Genomic DNA, 19,447 nt, shown 5'->3' with positions numbered 1-19,447 from the left:
AACAGAGACCTTCACACCATCCTGCCTGCTGCAACACAGCTGAACGGACTAGGCTGATAACAGAGACTACTGAAATATTATTGGAAGCTGTACACACTATACCTGGTTAAATAAAGGACTTGTTCTCAACTAGCCTACCTGGTTAAATAAAGGACTTGTTCTCAACTAGCCTACCTGGTTAAATAAAGGACTTGTTCTCAACTAGCCTACCTGGTTAAATAAAGGACTGGTTCTCAACTAGCCTACCTGGTTAAATAAAGGACTTGTTCTCAACTAGCCTACCTGGTTAAATAAAGGACTTGTTCTCAACTAGCCTACCTGGTTAAATAAAGGTGAAATAAAAAATAAAAAACGTATTCCAGTGTCTGCCGAACAGCTGAAAGTCTTAGCCAGTGTCTGCCGAACAGCTGAAAGTCTTAGCCAGTGTCTGCCGAACTGCTGAAAGTCTTAGCCAGTGTCTGCCGAACAGCTGAAAGTCTTAGCCAGTGTCTGCCGAACAGCTGAAAGTCTTAGCCAGTGTCTGCCGAACAGCTGAAAGTCTTAGCCAGTGTCTGCCGAACAGCTGAAAGTCTTAGCCAGTGTCTGCCGAACAGCTGAAAGTCTTAGCCAGTGTCTGCCGAACAGCTGAAAGTCTTAGCCAGTGTCTGCCGAACAGCTGAAAGTCTTAGCCAGTGTCTGCCGAACAGCTGAAAGTCTTAGCCAGTGTCTGCCGAACAGCTGAAAGTCTTAGCCAGTGTCTGCCGAACAGCTGAAAGTCTTAGCCAGTGTCTGCCGAACAGCTGAAAGTCTTAGCCAGTGTCTGCCGAACAGCTGAAAGTCTTAGCCAGTGTCTGCCGAACAGCTGAAAGTCTTAGCCAGTGTCTGCCGAACAGCTGGAAGTCTTAGCCAGTGTCTGCCGAACAGCTGAAAGTCTTAGCCAGTGTCTGCCGAACAGCTGAAAGTCTTAGCCAGTGTGTGCCGAACAGCTGGAAGTCTTAGCCAGTGTGTGCCGAACAGCTGAAAGTCTTAGCCAGTGTGTGCCGAACAGCTGAAAGTCTTAGCCAGTGTCTGCCGAACAGCTGAAAGTCTTAGCCAGTGTCTGCCGAACAGCTGAAAGTCTTAGCCAGTGTCTGCCGAACAGCTGGAAGTCTTAGCCAGTGTGTGCCGAACAGCTGAAAGTCTTAGCCAGTGTCTGCCGAACAGCTGGAAGTCTTAGCCAGTGTCTGCCGAACAGCTGAAAGTTAGCCAGTGTCTGCCGAACAGCTGAAAGTCTTAGCCAGTGTCTGCCGAACAGCTGAAAGTCTTAGCCAGTGTCTGCCGAACAGCTGAAAGTCTTAGCCAGTGTGTGCGCGTGTGTTTAGGCTACCTTCCCCCTACGAAGCAGAGCAGGTACGGATGTTACCAGCATTATTCAGAAGATCGGGAGAGACAGTGTTAAATTAGCTAGAGAAGAATGGATTCCCTTTTCAGTGCTAGTTAAGGATACTATAGGCCTAGATATCACATTGGATTTATTAACTACAAACAGGTAATAGGTGTTTTTTTAAATTCTGGTGCCGCTCTGCAAGCAGAAGCTTGTTAGATAGATAGATAGATAGATAGATAGATAGATAGATAGATAGATAGATAAAAAAGACATTCAAAGTTCCACATTCAAAGGAACCGGTTCAGAAGAAAGATTCTGGTGGGAACAGTGGAAGTGGTTCCGTTCAGAAAGAACCCTCTAAAGCCGCCAGTCATCGTGACAGCGAGAGCCGCTTTACGGCGAGGAGAGCCGCTTTACGGCGAGGAGAGTCCCGCTTTACGGCGAGGAGAGCCCCGCTTTACGGCGAGGAGAGCCCCGCTTTACGGCGAGGAGAGCCCCGCTTTACGGCGAGGAGAGCCCCGCTTTACGGCGAGGAGAGCCCCGCTTTACGGCGAGGAGAGCCCCGCTTTACGGCGAGAGCCCCGCTTTACGGCGAGAGCCCCGCTTTACGGCGAGAGCCCCGCTTTACAGAACACAGAGAGCAGAGCAGATAACAGCTTGACATTCAGACATGTAACACAGCCAGAGTTCTCTCTGCTGGACAAATAATCCCTCTTCCATATCACCCCCCCAAAAAACTACAGCTGCTTCCACTGATAGTGTTACAAGGTTCAACTCTTGCGACTGCATCCTTATTGCTCATTTACTGCATTTATTCTGACCAGGGCCCCGACAGGGAGGCGTTCTGGACCGACCAGGGCCCCGACAGGGAGGCGTTCTGGACCGACCAGGGCCCCGACAGGGAGGCGTTCTGGACCGACCAGGGCCCCGACAGGGAGGCGTTCTGGACCGACCAGGGCCCCGACAGGGAGGCGTTCTGGACCGACCAGGGCCCCGACAGGGAGGCGTTCTGGACCGACCAGGGCCCCGACAGGGAGGCGTTCTGGACCGACCAGGGCCCCGACAGGGAGGCGTTCTGGACCGACCAGGGCCCCGACAGGGAGGCGTTCTGGACCGACCAGGGCCCCGACAGGGAGGCGTTCTGGACCGACCAGGGCCCCGACAGGGAGGCGTTCTGGACCGAACCTGCACCCTCTAAAAAGCGGGCCATTATTTCAGGTCCAATCATAGGGGAGTGTGTGTGTGTGTGTTTCAGAGAGAGTGGCTGCTTCCCCAGAATGCCCCTGGGTAACCTCAAACTCCTAACCAGCATTCCATAACCTGGCTTTGTTTCAGTTCAAGCCGAGCTGGAGAGCGGTTTTGGGGGTTCGTGTTGTCGGCGTCTTCCTGTGGCGCTACAACGCTGGATGCTACCGTAAGGAGAGGGACGGTAAGCTGACTCCATGTCTTACATCCAGCCGCTCTACACAAACACACAGAGAGGCTTATCAGACTGGATAAGTACTAATTTGGGGACTGTGTGACTGCCACGTTAAATAAACTAGCCTAAGAAGAAAGCATGGAAAAACATAAAGAGATATTAGATTGGATTTACAGAGAGACACTAGCTATCTACTTCCACCTACACAATAACCACCCACCTGGCACGACACACACGGAGGGACACTAGCTATCTACTTCCACCCACACATTAACCACCCACCTGGCACGACACACACGGAGGGACACTAGCTATCTACTTCCACCCACCTGGCACGACACACACGGAGGGACACTAGCTATCTACTTCCACCCACACATTAACCACCCACACAGAGAGACACTAGCTATCTACTTCCACCCACACATTAACCACCCACACAGAGAGACACTAGCTATCTACTTCCACCTACACATTAACCACCCACACAGAGAGACACTAGCTATCTACTAGCACCCACACATTAACCACCCACACAGAGAGACACTAGCTATCTACTTCCACCCACACATTAACCACCCACCTGGCACGACACACACACACAGAGAGACACTAGCTATCTACTTCCACCCACACATTAACCACCCACCTGGCACGACACACACACACGGAGGGACACTAGCTATCTACTTCCACCCACACAATAACCACCCACCTGGCACGACACACACACACGGAGGGACACTAGCTATCTACTTCCACCCACCTGGCACGACACACGGAGGGACACTAGCTATCTACTTCCACCCACACAATAACCACCCACCTGGCACGACACACACACACGGAGGGACACTAGCTATCTACTTCCACCCACACATTAACCACCCACCTGGCACGACACACACGGAGGTTGGTCTATGAGATGTGTGTATTCTGGCTGTAACGACTGATAAAACACTGGCCCCGTGTCCCTGCTGTTAGTCTCTCTGACCAGGACTGGCCCTGTGTCCCTGCTGTTAGTCTCTCTGACCAGGACTGGCCCTGTGTCCCTGCTGTTAGTCTCTCTGACCAGGACTGGCCATGTGTCCCTGCTGTTAGTCTCTCTGACCAGGACTGGCCCTGTGTCCCTGCTGTTAGTCTGTTCCTCTGACAACACTTGTGTCATCCTTCCTCTGAGACGACAACTCCCCCGCTGGCCAGCGCATGCTAGACTAACCCAGCTGGACACACACACACACACACACACAGAGGGGGGAGGGTAAAGAGAGTGAGGCATTGTGGGGGAAGGTAAAGAGAGCGAGGCATTGTGGGGAGGGTAAAGAGAGAGGCATTGTGGGGAGGGTAAAGAGAGCGAGGCATTGTGGGGGAAGGTAAAGAGAGCGAGGCATTGTGGGGGAAGGTAAAGAGAGCGAGGCATTGTGGGGAGGGTAAAGAGAGCGAGGCATTGTGGGGAGGGTAAAGGGAGCGAGGCATTGTGGGGAGGGTAAAGGGAGCGAGGCATTGTGGGGAGGGTAAAGGGAGCGAGGCATTGTGGGGAGGGTAAAGGGAGCGAGGCATTGTGGGGAGGGTAAAGAGAGCGAGGCATTGTGGGGAGGGTAAAGGGAGCGAGGCATTGTGGGGAGGGTAAAGGGAGCGAGGCATTGTGGGGAGGGTAAAGGGAGCGAGGCATTGTGGGGAGGGTAAAGAGAGCGAGGCATTGTGGGGAGGGTAAAGAGAGCGAGGCATTGTGGGGAGGGTAAAGAGAGCGAGGCATTGTGGGGAGGGTAAAGAGAGCGAGGCATTGTGGGGAGGGTAAAGAGAGCGAGGCATTGTGGGGAGGGTAAAGAGAGCGAGGCATTGTGGGGAGGGTAAAGGGAGCGAGGCATTGTGGGGAGGGTAAAGAGAGCGAGGCATTGTGGGGAGGGTAAAGAGAGCGAGGCATTGTGGGGAGGGTAAAGAGAGCGAGGCATTGTGGGGAGGGTAAAGAGAGCGAGGCATTGTGGGGAGGGTAAAGAGAGCGAGGCATTGTGGGGAGGGTAAAGGGAGCGAGGCATTGTGGGGAGGGTAAAGGGAGCGAGGCATTGTGGGGAGGGTAAAGGGAGCGAGGCATTGTGGGGAGGGTAAAGGGAGCGAGGCATTGTGGGGAGGGTAAAGAGAGCGAGGCATTGTGGGGAGGGTAAAGAGAGCGAGGCATTGTGGGGAGGGTAAAGAGAGCGAGGCATTGTGGGGAGGGTAAAGAGAGCGAGGCATTGTGGGGAGGGTAAAGAGAGCGAGGCATTGTGGGGAGGGTAAAGAGAGCGAGGCATTGTGGGGAGGGTAAAGAGAGCGAGGCATTGTGGGGGAGGGTAAAGAGAGTGAGGCATTGTGGGGAGGGTAAAGAGAGTGAGGCATTGTGGGGAAGGTAAAGAGAGCGAGGCATTGTGGGGAGGGTAAAGAGAGCGAGGCATTGTGGGGAGGGTAAAGAGAGCGAGGCATTGTGGGGAGGGTAAAGAGGCATTGTGGGGAGGGTAAAGAGAGCGAGGCATTGTGGGGAGGGTAAGGGAGCGAGGCATTGTGGGGAGGGTAAAGAGAGCGAGGCATTGTGGGGAGGGTAAAGAGAGCGAGGCATTGTGGGGAGGGTAAAGAGAGCGAGGCATTGTGGGGAGGGTAAAGAGGCATTGTGGGGAGGGTAAAGAGAGCGAGGCATTGTGGGGAGGGGTAAAGGGAGCGAGGCATTGTGGGGAGGGTAAAGAGAGCGAGGCATTGTGGGGAGGGTAAAGAGAGCGAGGCATTGTGGGGAGGGTAAAGAGAGCGAGGCATTGTGGGGAGGGTAAAGAGGCATTGTGGGGAGGGTAAAGAGAGCGAGGCATTGTGGGGAGGGTAAAGGGAGCGAGGCATTGTGGGGAGGGTAAAGAGAGCGAGGCATTGTGGGGAGGGTAAAGAGAGCGAGGCATTGTGGGGAGGGTAAAGAGAGCGAGGCATTGTGGGGAGGGTAAAGAGAGCGAGGCATTGTGGGGAGGGTAAAGAGAGCGAGGCATTGTGGGGAGGGTAAAGAGAGCGAGGCATTGTGGGGAGGGTAAAGGGAGCGAGGCATTGTGGGGAGGGTAAAGAGAGCGAGGCATTGTGGGGAGGGTAAAGAGTCATTGTGTCGTCACAGAAACACAGCTCTGTCAATAGAGGCAGAGACTCTGGAGGATTGATTTGGTACAAATCCCAACTACAAAATCTAACGGATCCCCTCAAAATGGGTAAATATCACATGAGGTTAAAACGGACAGAAAAATGTGTGTTCCTTTGCGCAACATACACCCGCAATACATACACCCGCAATACATACACCCGCAATACATACACCCCCAACATACACCCGCAATACATACACCCGCAATATACACCCACAACATACACCCGCAATACATACACCCGCAATATACACCTTCAACATACACCCCCAACATACACCCGCACCATATACACCCACAACATATACCCCCCGCAACATACACCCCCAACACCCCCCCCCTCAGCGTTATTACAGGCCATAGTGTTTAACTGTCTCCACCCCCCCTCAGCGTTATTACAGGCCATAGTGTTTAACTGTCTCCACCCCCCCCTCAGCGTTATTACAGGCCATAGTGTTTAACTGTCTCCACCCCCCCTCAGCGTTATTACAGGCCATAGTGTTTAACTGTCTCCACCCCCCCTCAGCGTTATTACAGGCCATAGTGTTTAACTGTCTCCACCCCCCCCTCAGCGTTATTACAGGCCATAGTGTTTAACTGTCTCCACCCCCCCTCAGCGTTATTACAGGCCATAGTGTTTAACTGTCTCCACCCCCCCTCACAGCGTTATTACAGGCCATAGTGTTTAACTGTCTCCACCCCCCCCTCAGCGTTATTACAGGCCATAGTGTTTAACTGTCTCCACCTCCCACTCAGCGTTATTACAGGCCATAGTGTTTAACTGTCTCCACCCCCCCCCCTCAGCGTTATTACAGGCCATAGTGTTTAACTGTTTCCACCTCCCCCTCAGTGTTATTACAGGCCATAGTGTTTAACTGTCTCCATCTCCCCCTCAGCGTTATTACAGGCCATAGTGTTTAACTGTCTCCACCCCCCCCTCAGCGTTATTACAGGCCATAGTGTTTAACTGTCTCCATCTACCCCTCAGCTTTATTACAGGCCATAGTGTTTAACTGTCTCCACCTCCCCCTCAGCGTTATTACAGGCCATAGTGTTTAACTGTCTCCATCTCCCCCTCAGCGTTATTACAGGCCATAGTGTTTAACTGTCTCCACCCCCCCCTCAGCGTTATTACAGGCCATAGTGTTTAACTGTCTCCACCCCCCCCTCAGCGTTATTACAGGCCATAGTGTTTAACTGTCTCCACCTCCCCCTCAGCGTTATTACAGGCCATAGTGTTTAACTGTCTCCACCCCCCCCCTCAGCGTTATTACAGGCCATAGTGTTTAACTGTCTCCACCTCCCCCTCAGCGTTATTACAGGCCATAGTGTTTAACTGTCTCCACCTCCCCCTCAGCGTTATTACAGGCCATAGTGTTTAACTGTCTCCACCCCCCCCCTCAGCGTTATTACAGGCCATAGTGTTTAACTGTCTCCACCCCCCCCCCTCAGCGTTATTACAGGCCATAGTGTTTAACTGTCTCCACCCCCCCTCAGCGTTATTACAGGCCATAGTGTTTAACTGTCTCCACCTCCCCCTCAGCGTTATTACAGGCCATAGTGTTTAACTGTCTCCACCTCCCCCTCAGCGTTATTACAGGCCATAGTGTTTAACTGTCTCCACCTCCCCCTCAGCGTTATTACAGGCCATAGTGTTTAACTGTCTCCACCTCCCCCTCAGCGTTATTACAGGCCATAGTGTTTAACTGTCTCCACCCCCCCCCCCCTCAGCGTTATTACAGGCCATAGTGTTTAACTGTCTCCACCCCCCCCCCTCAGCGTTATTACAGGCCATAGTGTTTAACTGTCTCCACCTCCCCCTCAGCGTTATTACAGGCCATAGTGTTTAACTGTCTCCACCTCCCCCTCAGCGTTATTACAGGCCATAGTGTTTAACTGTCTCCACCTCCCCCTCAGCGTTATTACAGGCCATAGTGTTTAACTGTCTCCACCCCCCCTCAGCGTTATTACAGGCCATAGTGTTTAACTGTCTCCACCCCCCCCTCAGCGTTATTACAGGCCATAGTGTTTAACTGTCTCCATCTCCCCCCTCAGCGTTATTACAGGCCATAGTGTTTAACTGTCTCCACCTCCCCCTCAGCGTTATTACAGGCCATAGTGTTTAACTGTCTCCACCCCCCCCTCAGCGTTATTACAGGCCATAGTGTTTAACTGTCTCCACCTCCCCCTCAGCGTTATTACAGGCCATAGTGTTTAACTGTCTCCACCCCCCCCCCCCCCCCTCAGCGTTATTACAGGCCATAGTGTTTAACTGTCTCCATCTCCCCCTCAGCGTTATTACAGGCCATAGTGTTTAACTGTCTCCACCTCCCCCTCAGCGTTATTACAGGCCATAGTGTTTAACTGTCTCCATCTCCCCCTCAGCGTTATTACAGGCCATAGTGTTTAACTGTCCTCCACCTCCCCCTCAGCGTTATTACAGGCCATAGTGTTTAACTGTCTCCATCTCCCCCTCAGCGTTATTACAGGCCAAAGTGTTTAACTGTCTCCACCTCCCCCTCAGCGTTATTACAGGCCATAGTGTTTAACTGTCTCCACCCCCCCCCCCCCTCAGCGTTATTACAGGCCATAGTGTTTAACTGTCTCCACCCCCCCCTCAGCGTTATTACAGGCCATAGTGTTTAACTGTCTCCATCTCCCCCTCAGCGTTATTACAGGCCATAGTGTTTAACTGTCTCCATCTCCCCATAGAAACCACAGTGACGGCAGCGTCAACAACAACAGAAGGGATCTGTTGCAGCTCTGTAGAAGTCTGGGTCTGTATTCTGTCAAATGGTAGGTTACCGGGAGGTTACCGGGAGGGACGGACTCTGGGAGATTCACCTACTGCTCTCCTCTTGGCCACAGTAAAGTGGTGCTGTTATCACAGACATGGACTCTCTCTCTCTCTCTCTCTGTATCTCCCTCTCTGTATCTCTCTCTCTCTCTGTATCTCTCTCTCTCTTTGTATCGCTCTCTCTCTCTCTGTATCTCTCTCTCTGTATCTCTCTGTATCTCTCTGTATCTCTCTCTCTCTCTGTATCTCTCTGTATCTCTCTCTGTATCTCTCTGTATCTCTCTCTCTCTCTCTGTATCTCTCTCTCTCTCTGTATCTGTATCTCTCTGTATCTCTCTCTCTCTCTGTATCTCTCTCTCTCTCTCTGTATCTCTCTCTCTCTCTGTATCTCTCTCTCTCTCTGTATCTCTCTCTCTGTATCTCTCTCTCTCTCTCTGTATCTCTCTCTCTCTCTCTGTATCTCTCTCTGTATCTCTCTCTGTATCTCTCTCTCTGTATCTCTCTCTCTCTCTCTGTATCTCTCTCTCTCTCTCTCTCTGTATCTCTCTCTCTCTCTCTCTCTCTCTCTGTATCTCTCTCTCTCTCTCTGTATCTCTCTCTCTCTCTCTGTATCTCTCTCTCTCTCTGTATCTCTCTCTCTCTCTCTGTATCTCTTCTCTCTCTCTCTCTCTGTATCTCTCTCTCTCTGTATCTCTCTCTCTCTCTCTGTATCTCTCTCTCTCTCTGTATCTCTCTCTCTCTCTCTCTGTATCTCTCTCTCTCTGCATCTCTCACTCACTCTCTCTCTCTCTCTCTCTCTCTCACCGTCAAGCCCACTAACACCTCTCGTCTGATCACAGCCAGATTACGTTGTTCCTCTAAAGAACAGACCTGGAAACACCCAGACATTCACAGCCCAGTAATCTGTACAACATCATGAATTCATACAGATTGGGCCCAAAACAGCACTGAAAAAATACCAGACAGCAACTTGGGAGTCAAAATATTAAAATACTCTTAGATAACTTTCTGGAGACCACATTCACTCCCAGTAAAGAAGACGTCAATATATCAGAACAAAACCATTTATTATATATTCAAGCAAACAGACATAAATAGAAAACTGGTTTTATGCAGATTGTAAAATTATAAGGAATAAACTTTAGAATACTATCCAACCAAAAGAACAGAGACCTGAATAATGGTGAATAATGGTGAATTCCACCTTAATTACCGAGAGACTTTAAAACTCTATAAACGTTCAGAGCAACAGCAAGCAGCTGATCATAAACACAAACAACTAAAATGGAACCTAGAGGAATTAGAGATACAAAATGGACGACCCATTTACACCACCGTCCACGTTGATGGACGACCCATTTACACCACCGTCCACGTTGATGGACGACCCATTTAGATCACCGTCCACGTTGATGGATGACCCATTTACACCACTCTACACCACCGTCCACATTGATGCAAACGCAGAACGCCAAATTCATGAGAAGTTGAAAGCTATAAAGGACCAAATAAAAGCATGCAGACCTGATGGCATCCTAAATGAGATGCTCAAACTCACTACTGCAAAATGTCAACTGGTTATATTAAAACTGTTTCATTTGATCCTGAGTGTAGGTTATTTCCCTGACATCTGGAATCAAGGACTCATAACCCCAACCTTTAAGAACGGAGACGAAATTTGACACAATTACAGAGGCATTTGTGTGAACAGTAACTTGGGGAAGGTTTTCTGTAGTATTATAAATGTCTTGAGTAAAAGCCAAATTGGGATTTATACCAAAATGTCGCAGGACCGATAATATTTAGACCCTGATAGATAAACATGTCCACCAAAATAATACCAAAATATACGCTCGCTTTATCGACTTCCAAAAAGCATTTGATTTTATTTGGCATACAGGACTGTTCTACAAAGTTATTGAAAGTGGTGTAGGGGGTAAAACATGACATAATTAAATCAATGTATACTGGCAATACGCTCAGCATCAAAACTGGCAAAACAATAATGATTCTTTACCCGGGGCGGGGCTTTCGCCAGGGTTGCAATCTGAGCCCTGCACTCTTCAATATTTACATCATGAATTGGACATTATTCTAGATAAATCCTCAGCCCCTGGTGTTAAGTCTCCATTCAGAGGTTAAATGCCTACTCTTCGCAGATGACCTGTGCCTGCTGTCACCCACAGCACCTGGCCTACAACAGAGCCTGGACCTGCTAGAGCAGTACTGCCAGACCTGGGCCCTGGCAGTAAACCCCCACATCACCTGGCCTACAACAGAGCCTGGACCTGCTAGAGCAGTACTGCCAGACCTGGGCCCTGGCAGTAAACCCCCACATCACCTGGCCTACAGCAGAGCCTGGACCTGCTAGAGCGGTACTGCCAGACCTGGGCCCTGGCAGTAAACCCCAAAAATACTAAAATAATGATTTTCCAGAGAAGATCCAGATCTCAGGGAATTAGACCAAAGTTCTCAACTGGTACAAAATATATATAGTACTGCACACACTACAATTACTGAGGTTTAAATATATATAGCACTGTACACACTACAAATACTGAGGTTTAAATATATATAGTACTGTACACACTACAATTACTGAGGTTTAAATATATAGAGTACTGTACACACTACAATTACTGAGGATTAAATATATATAGTACTGTACACACTACAAATACTGAGGTTTAAATATATATAGTACTGTACACACTACAATTACTGAGGTTTAAATATATATAGTACTGTACACACTACAATTACTGAGGTTTAAATATATATAGTACTGTACACACTACAATTACTGAGGTTTAAATATATATAGTACTGTACACACTACAAATACTGAGGTTAAAATAAGCTCAACTGGACACCTTAATGAGGAAGTGAATGAACTGAGAGAGAAAGCAATTAAGTTCTGGAAACATCTAAAATACAGTGACCCCCCTCTCATATCATTACCAAGCCCTGCAATGCCAAGAGCTGAGCAAAGAAAAGAGTCCCCTCATCCAGCTGGTCCTGAGTTCACTAACCTGTTCTACTAACACACTGAAGCCTCAGGACCCTCATCCAGCTGGTCCTGGGGCTGAGTTCACTAACCTGTTCTACTAACCCACTGAAGCCTCAGGACCCTCATCCAGCTGGTCCTGGGGCTGAGTTTTCACTAACCTGTTCTACTAACACACTGAAGCCTCAGGACCCTCATCCAGCTGGTCCTGGGGCTGAGTTCACAAACCTGTTCTACTAACACACTGAAGCCTCAGGACCCTCATCCAGCTGGTCCTGGGGCTGAGCTCACTAACCTGTTCTACTAACACACTGAAGCCTCAGGACCCTCATCCAGCTGGTCCTGGGGCTGAGTTCACTAACCTGTTCTACTAACACACTGAAGCCTCAGGACCCTCATCCAGCTGGTCCTGGGGCTGAGTTCACTAACCTGTTCTACTAACCCACTGAAGCCTCAGGACCCTCATCCAGCTGGTCCTGGGGCTGAGTTCACTAACCTGTTCTACTAACACACTGAAGCCTCAGGACCCTCATCCAGCTGGTCCTGGGGCTGAGTTCACAAACCTGTTCTACTAACACACTGAAGCCTCAGGACCAGAACATCCAATCAATCAGAATAAACCAAATTACAACACAGTCAAAACAAAACTACATTGCTTATTGGGAAACACAAGCACAAAGCAAGATGCAGTGCTATCTGGCCCTAAATCGACAGTACACCGTGGCTAAATATTTCACCATGGTTACTGATCAAAACCTTAGAAAAACCTTGACAAAAGTACAGGCTCAGTGAGCACAGCCTTGCTATTGAGAAGGGTAGACACAGGAAAACCTGGCTCCCTGTAGAGGAAAGGCTGTGCAACCACTGCACCACAGCAGAACCTGAGACGGAGCTGCATTTCCTGACAAAATATGAAAAATATAAAACAATTAGAGAGAGTGTCATTTCCCCAAATTTGAAACCCTTATTCAAGGTTTCAAAAGACCTCTCTGATGAGGACAGGCTACCCGTCCTGTTGGGGGGAGGACGCAGAGAGCTGTGGGTTGGCAGCGCACTACATTGCTTCCTGCCATAAGATGAGGGACAGTGTCTGACAGACCCAATCATGTCCTCTACGCTTATTGTCATTCATCAAAGTATGTTTATTTTGACCCTTGATTATTGCTGTTGTCCCGTTGAATGTCTTAATTAATATTTTAATTCTGTTAATATTGTAAATCTCCAGAGTAAGCTTTTGGCATTATGTACAGTACCAGTCAACAGTTTGGACTCATTCAAGGTTTTTTTCTTACTTGTTTAATATTATTCTACATTGTAGAATAATAGTGACGACATCAAAACATATGGGATTTGTAGTAACCAATTTTATATTTGAGATTCAAATTAGCCACCCTTTGCCTTGACGACAGCTTTGCACACTCTTGGCGTTCTCTCAACCAGCTTCGCGAGGTAGTCACCTGGAATGCATTTCAATTCACAGGTGTGCCTTGTTAATTTGTGGAATTTCTTTCCTTCTTAATGCGTTTGAGCCAATCAGGTGTGTTGTGACAAGGTAGGGGTGGTTAAACAGAAGATAGCGCTATTTGGTAAACGACCAAAGTCCATATTATGGCAAGAACAGCTCAAATAAGCAAAGAGAAACGACAGTCCATCATCACTTTAAGACATGAAGGTCAGTCAATACGGAACATTAAGAACTTTGAAAGTTTCTTTAAGTAGAGTCGCAAAAACCATCAAGCGCTATGATGAAACTGGCTCTCATGAGGACCGCCACAGGAAAGGAAGACCCAGAGTTACCTCTGCTGCAGAGGATTAAGATCATTTTTTATTTTAACCTTTTATTTAACTAGGCAAGTCAGTTAAGAACTAATTCTTATTTACAATGACGGCCTACCGGGGGAACAGTGCTAGTTACTGATCTACTACAGTCATACCAAGACTGATCCTAGTTACTGATCTACTACAGTCAGACTGATCCTAGTTACTGATCTACTACAGTCATACCAAGACTGATCCTAGTTACTGATCTACTACAGTCATACTGATCCTAGTTACTGATCTACTACAGTCATACCAAGACTGATCCTAGTTACTGATCTACTACAGTCATACTGATCCTAGTTACTGATCTACTACAGTCATACCAAGACTGATCCTAGTTACTGATCTACTACAGTCAGACTGATCCTAGTTACTGATCTGCTACAGTCATACCAAGACTGATCCTAATTACTGATCTACTACAGTCATACTGATCCTAGTTACTGATCTACTGCAGTCATACCAAGACTGTCGGAACTAGAAGCACAAGCATTTCACTACGCTCACAATAACATCTGCTAACCATGTGTACTTGGTTAAAAATTTGATTTTCATTTGATGAAACTGGCTCTCATGAGGACCGCCACAGGACAGGAAGACCCAGAGTTACCTCTGCTGCAGAGGATAAGTTCATTAGAGTTACCAGCCTCAGAAATTGCAGCCCAAATAAATGCTGCACAGAGTTCAAGTAACAGACACATCTCAACATCAACTGTTCAGAGGAGACTGTGTGAATCAGACCTTCATGGCTGAATTGCTGCAGAGAAACCACTACTAAAGGACACCAATAAGAAGAAGAGACTTGCTTGGGCCAAGAAACACGAGCAATGGACATTAGACAGGTGGAAATCTGTCCTTTGGTCTGATGAGTCCAAATTTTAGATTTTTGGTTCTAACCGCTGTGTCTTTGTGAGACTCAGAGTAGGTGAACGGATGATCTCTGCATGTGTGGTTCACACCGTGAAGCATGGAGGAGGAGGTGGTGTGATGGTGTGGGGGTGCTTTGTTGGTGACACTGATTTATTTAGAATTCAAGGCACACTTAACCAGCATGGCTACCACAGCATTCTGCAGCGATACGCCATCCCATCTGGTTTGCGCTTAGTGGGACTATCATTTGTTTTTCAACAGGACAATGACCCAACACACCTCTAGGCTGTGTAAGGGCTATTTGACCAGGAAGGAGAGTGATGGAGTGCTGCATCAGATCACCTGGCCTCCACAATCCCCCAACCTCAACCCAATTGAGATGGTTTTGAGATGAGTTGGACCGCAGAGTGAAGGAAAAGCAGCCAACAAGTGCTCAGCATATGTGGGAACTTCTTCAAGACTGTTGGAAAAGCATTCCAGGTGAAGCTGGTTGAGAGAATGCCAAGAGTGTACAAAGCTGTCATCAAGGCAAAGGGTGGCTACTTTGAAGAAAATAAAATATATTTTGAATTGTTTAACCCTTTTTTAGTTACTACATGATTCCATATGAGTTATTTCATATTTTTGATGTCTTCACTATTATTCTACAATGTAGAAAATAGTAAAAATAAAGAAAAACCCTTGAATGAGTCGGTGTGTCCAAGCTTTTGACTGGTACAGTACATTGTTACATCATGCCAATAAAGCAAATTTAATTCAACTTAATTCAATCGAGACAGAAAGACAATTGTTTTATTTCTTACTTTTATTTAACCAGGCAAGTCAGTTAAGAACAAATTCTTATTTATAATGACAGCCTACCAGGGAACAGTGGGTTAACTGCCTTGTTCAGGGGGAGCAGAACGACAGATTTTTACCTTGTCAGCTCGGGGGATTCGATCTTGCAACCTTCCGGTTACTGGCCCAACGCTCTAACCACTAGACTACCTGCCTCCCCAGATACAGACAGAGATACAGAGAGAGAGATAGAGATACAGAGAGAGAGAGAGATACAGAGAGAGAGAGAGATACAGAGAGAGAGAGAGATACAGAGAGAGATACAGAGAGAGAGATACAGAGAGAGAGAGAGAGAGATACAGAGAGAGAGAGAGAGCGATACAGAGAGAGAGAGAGCGATACAGAGAGAGAGAGAGAGATACAGAGAGAGAGAGAGAGAGAGATACAGAGAGAGATACAGAGAGAGATATACAGAGAGAGAGAGAGAGAGAGAGATATACAGAGAGAGAGAGAGAGAGAGAGATATACAGAGAGAGAGATGTATACAGCAAAAGAGATACATACAGAGAGACAGAGAATTATAGAGAAGAGAGATCAATCCCCCAGTTAACCCTTCTTCTTCTCCCTCCAAAGGGCCTCCTCCTTGCCTGTGCAGAGACAGAGAGCCTGTATTTCTACAGCCCCCGTTTCACAACAGGAAGAGGCTCCGTTGAGACTGCAGCGATTGGCCCGTTTGGAGCTGGTTAAAACTGGAACGAAAAGAGCTGAAACCGACACAAGTGTCTCTTGTTTCTACCGTCGTTTGTCAACCGTTGTTTCGCTGTCCGTCCTCTCGTCTAAAATCACCCTCTTTAAAACGTCCTCTGGGAAACACACACTTCCGTGAGGTGAGCTCACCCGTCCCCGTGTCGTCCAGACAGCAGCAGCAGCAGCAACAACACAGACAGCTGAACACCAACGTGACGTGTCATCATCACGGGACGTGAATTACCCATGAAGAAGCAACAGCAATTACATTCCACTGTGAGATGAGGGCTTTTAGCTCAGAGGAATGGACCCCGGGTCATTACATCCTGAACTACCTCAATATCATAGAGGAATGGACCCCAGGTCACCAGTCTACATCCTGAACTACCTCAATATCATCTCAGAGGAATGGACCCCAGGTCACCAGTCTACATCCTGAACTACCTCAATATCATCTCAGAGGAATGGACCCCAGGTCACCAGTCTACATCCTGAACTACCTCAATATCATCTCAGAGGAACGGACCCCAGGTCACCAGTCTACATCCTGAACTACCTCAATATCATCTCAGATGAACGGACCCCAGGTCACCAGTCCACATCCTGAACTACCTCAATATCATCTCAGAGGAATGGACCCCGGGTCACCAGTCCACATCCTGAACTACCTCAATATCATCTTAACCTGCTACACCTTACTCAGATAGAAAGACCTGTTGCTGAGAGAGACTCCTACCACTGCTGTATTAAGCTGAGTAGAGTAAGAGAGTGAGAGTGAGAGTGAGAGAGTGAGAGTGAGAGTGAGAGTGAGAGTGAGAGAGAGAGGAGAGAGAGAGAGAGAGAGGACTCCTACCACTGCTGTATTAAGCTGTTTAGAGCAGAGAGAGAAAGAGGGAAAGATAAAGCGAGGGATGAGCCAGTGAGGCGAGGGAGAAGAGAACATGTCAGTGTGTCTGTAGAGGAGATATGTACCCCCCCCTCTCTTTATCTCTGGTCCCCACAGGCTGCTGGATCTCCCCCTCTCCCTCCCTTAAAACCCCATCCCCTCCCCTCCTCTAACCCCATCCCCTCCTCTAACCCCATCCTCTCCTCTGAGGCAGCTGCTTGACCCCTGAACTCCCCCCCTCTAACCCCAGCCCCAACCTCCAGCCCACTGACATTATAACGCTTTGGTAGCCCCCTCTCTATCCAACAGTATTCCAACCCCCTCTCTATCCAACAGTATTCCAACCCCCTCTCTATCCAACAGTATTCTAACCCCCCTCTCTACCCAACAGTATTCTAACCCCCCTCTCTACCCAACAGTATTCTAACCCCCTCTCTCCAATAACCCCTAACAGTATTCTAACCCCCTCTCTACCCAACAGTATTCTAACCCCCCTCTCTACCCAACAGTATTCTAACCCCCCTCTCTATCCAACAGTATTCTAACCCCCCTCTCTATCCAACAGTATTCTAACCCCCCTCTCTATCCAACAGTATTCCAACCCCCCTCTCTATCCAACAGTATTCCAACCCCCTCTCTATCCAACAGTATTCTAACCCCCCCTCTATCCAACAGTATTCTAACCCCCTCTCTATCCAACAGTATTCTAACCCCCTCTCTACCCAACAGTATTCTAACCCCCTCTCTATTCAACAGTATTCTAACCCCCTCTCTATCCAACAGTATTCTAACCCCCTCTCTATCCAACAGTATTCTAACCCCCCTCCCTACCCAACAGTATTCTAACCCCCCTCTCTACCCAACAGTATCCTAACCCCCTCTATTCAACCCCCTCTATCCAACAGTATTCTAACCCCCTCTATCCAACCCCCTCTATCCAACAGTATTCTAACCCCCTCTATCCAACCCCCTCTATCCAACAGTATTCTAACCCCCTCTATCTCAACCCCCTCTATCCAACAGTATTCTAACCCCCTCTATCTAACCCCCCTCTATCCAACAGTATTCTAACCCCCTCTATCCAACAGTATTCTAACCCCCTCTATCCAACAGTATTCTAACCCCCTCTATCTAACCCCCTCTATCCAACAGTATTCTAACCCCCTCTATCTAACCCCCTCTATCCAACAAGTATTCTAATTCCGTCTCTGGGCTGATGGGAAAGTAGTATTTCATAGCCCTTCACAGTTCCTTATTCAAACCAACACAATGCAAATGGTTCTGATGCCTGTTGCTTGTGGTCAAACGCGCAGCTCTCAAAACATTGCAACAAAAAAAAAAGGCATATGAGAAGTGTGTTCGTTGCTGAGCTTATTAAAGAAATAGCAAATCATTTAACAAAACATGAAAAACGTTTCTCACACAAAAAAGACAAGACCAGAGATCTTACCTCACTTGGTGTGTAGTAAATGTAGATCTGCTAACAGTCCATAATGACAGCAGCGCCAACTACAGAACAGCCAGGAAGCAGGGGGACAGAGAGAGGCTCGACTAGGAGGCTGGACTGGACCTGGCAGCGGGGGACCGACAGGAGAGTATCCAGCTAACAGAACAGCAGGAAGCAGGGGGACAGAGAGAGAGGCTCGACTAGGAGGCTGGACTGGACCTGGCAGCGGGGACGACAGGAGAGTATCCAGCTAACAGAACAGCAGGAAGCAGGGGGGACAGAGAGAGGCTCGACTAGGACGCTCGACTGGACCAGGCAGCGGTAACCAGCAGAGTATCTCGCTAACAGAACAGCAGTAAACAGGGACAGAGAAAGACGCTCGACTGGACCAGGCAGCAGTGACAACAACTAGCGACACCCAAAAAAACCCAAGAAGGAGGAGGAGTCCCACAAGCCCCCACAGCTGCTTTCTCTCTCTCTCTCTCTCTCTCTCTCTCTCTCTCTCTCCTCTCTCTCTCTCTCTCTCTCTCTCTCTCTCTCTCTCTCTCTCTCTCTCTCTCTCTCTCTCTCTCTCTCTCTCTCTCTCTCTCTCTCTCTCTCTCTCTCTCTCTCTCTCTCTCTCTCTCTCTCTCTCTCTCTCTCTCTCTCTCTCTCTCTCTCTCTCTCTCTCTCTCTCTCTCTCTCTCTCTCTCTCTCTCTCTCTCTCTCTCTCTCTCTCTCTCTCTCTCGTCAAACCCCCCCCGGCGGTCACATGACATGGTTCTATGAAAGGCGTTGCCCTGGTAACAGTAGACCGCTAGGGGGAGGGGGGCTGGGGGCGGGAGCTACTGCTGAAAGCCGTTTCAATAGGTCATCTATAACAGCAGCAGCCAGGGCTGGGAAATACAGTCCACAGCAGGACAGAGAGAACCAGACACATGTTATTAAACAACAAGCCTGCAGAGTTAAAAAAAAGGTCTCGTTTTTTAAAAACTGGACGACTGAGTCACATGGGAAGGAGGTTTGGGTTTCGGCCACTTCGTTTCCATACTATACGCAGGTCTGATCTTCTCAGCTAAACTACTGAACCACACGCAGGTCTGATCTTCTCAGCTAAACTACTGAACCACACGCAGGTCTGATCTTCTCAGCTAAACTACTGAACCACACGCAGGTCTGATCTTCTCAGCTAAACTACTGAACCACAC

The 19,447-nt window shown here is 48.4% G+C and overlaps 1 protein-coding gene across 2 annotated transcripts in view; it reads right to left on the bottom strand.

The window, feature by feature from the left end:
* LOC106596094 (neurocalcin-delta A) overlaps positions 1-18,665 on the bottom strand; it is a 55,779-nt gene extending 37,114 nt beyond the window's left edge. Inside the window, exon 1 of one of the 2 annotated variants that reach the window (XM_082971283.1) lies at positions 18,264-18,665. The gene's annotated coding sequence lies outside the window, so the exon portion shown is untranslated. The remainder of the gene's footprint in view (positions 1-18,263) is intronic. The other variant, XM_082971282.1, reaches the window with a different exon arrangement.
* Between the last annotated feature and the right edge of the window lie 782 nt (positions 18,666-19,447).

The sequence above is a fragment of the Salmo salar genome, unplaced genomic scaffold, assembly GCF_965601325.2.
Source record: "Salmo salar unplaced genomic scaffold, fSalSal1 ptg000245l, whole genome shotgun sequence".
NCBI classification, from domain to species: Eukaryota; Metazoa; Chordata; class Actinopteri; order Salmoniformes; family Salmonidae; genus Salmo; species Salmo salar.
The sequence above is the reverse complement of the archived record's forward strand: the minus strand, read 5'-3'. Positions and strand labels throughout refer to the sequence as shown.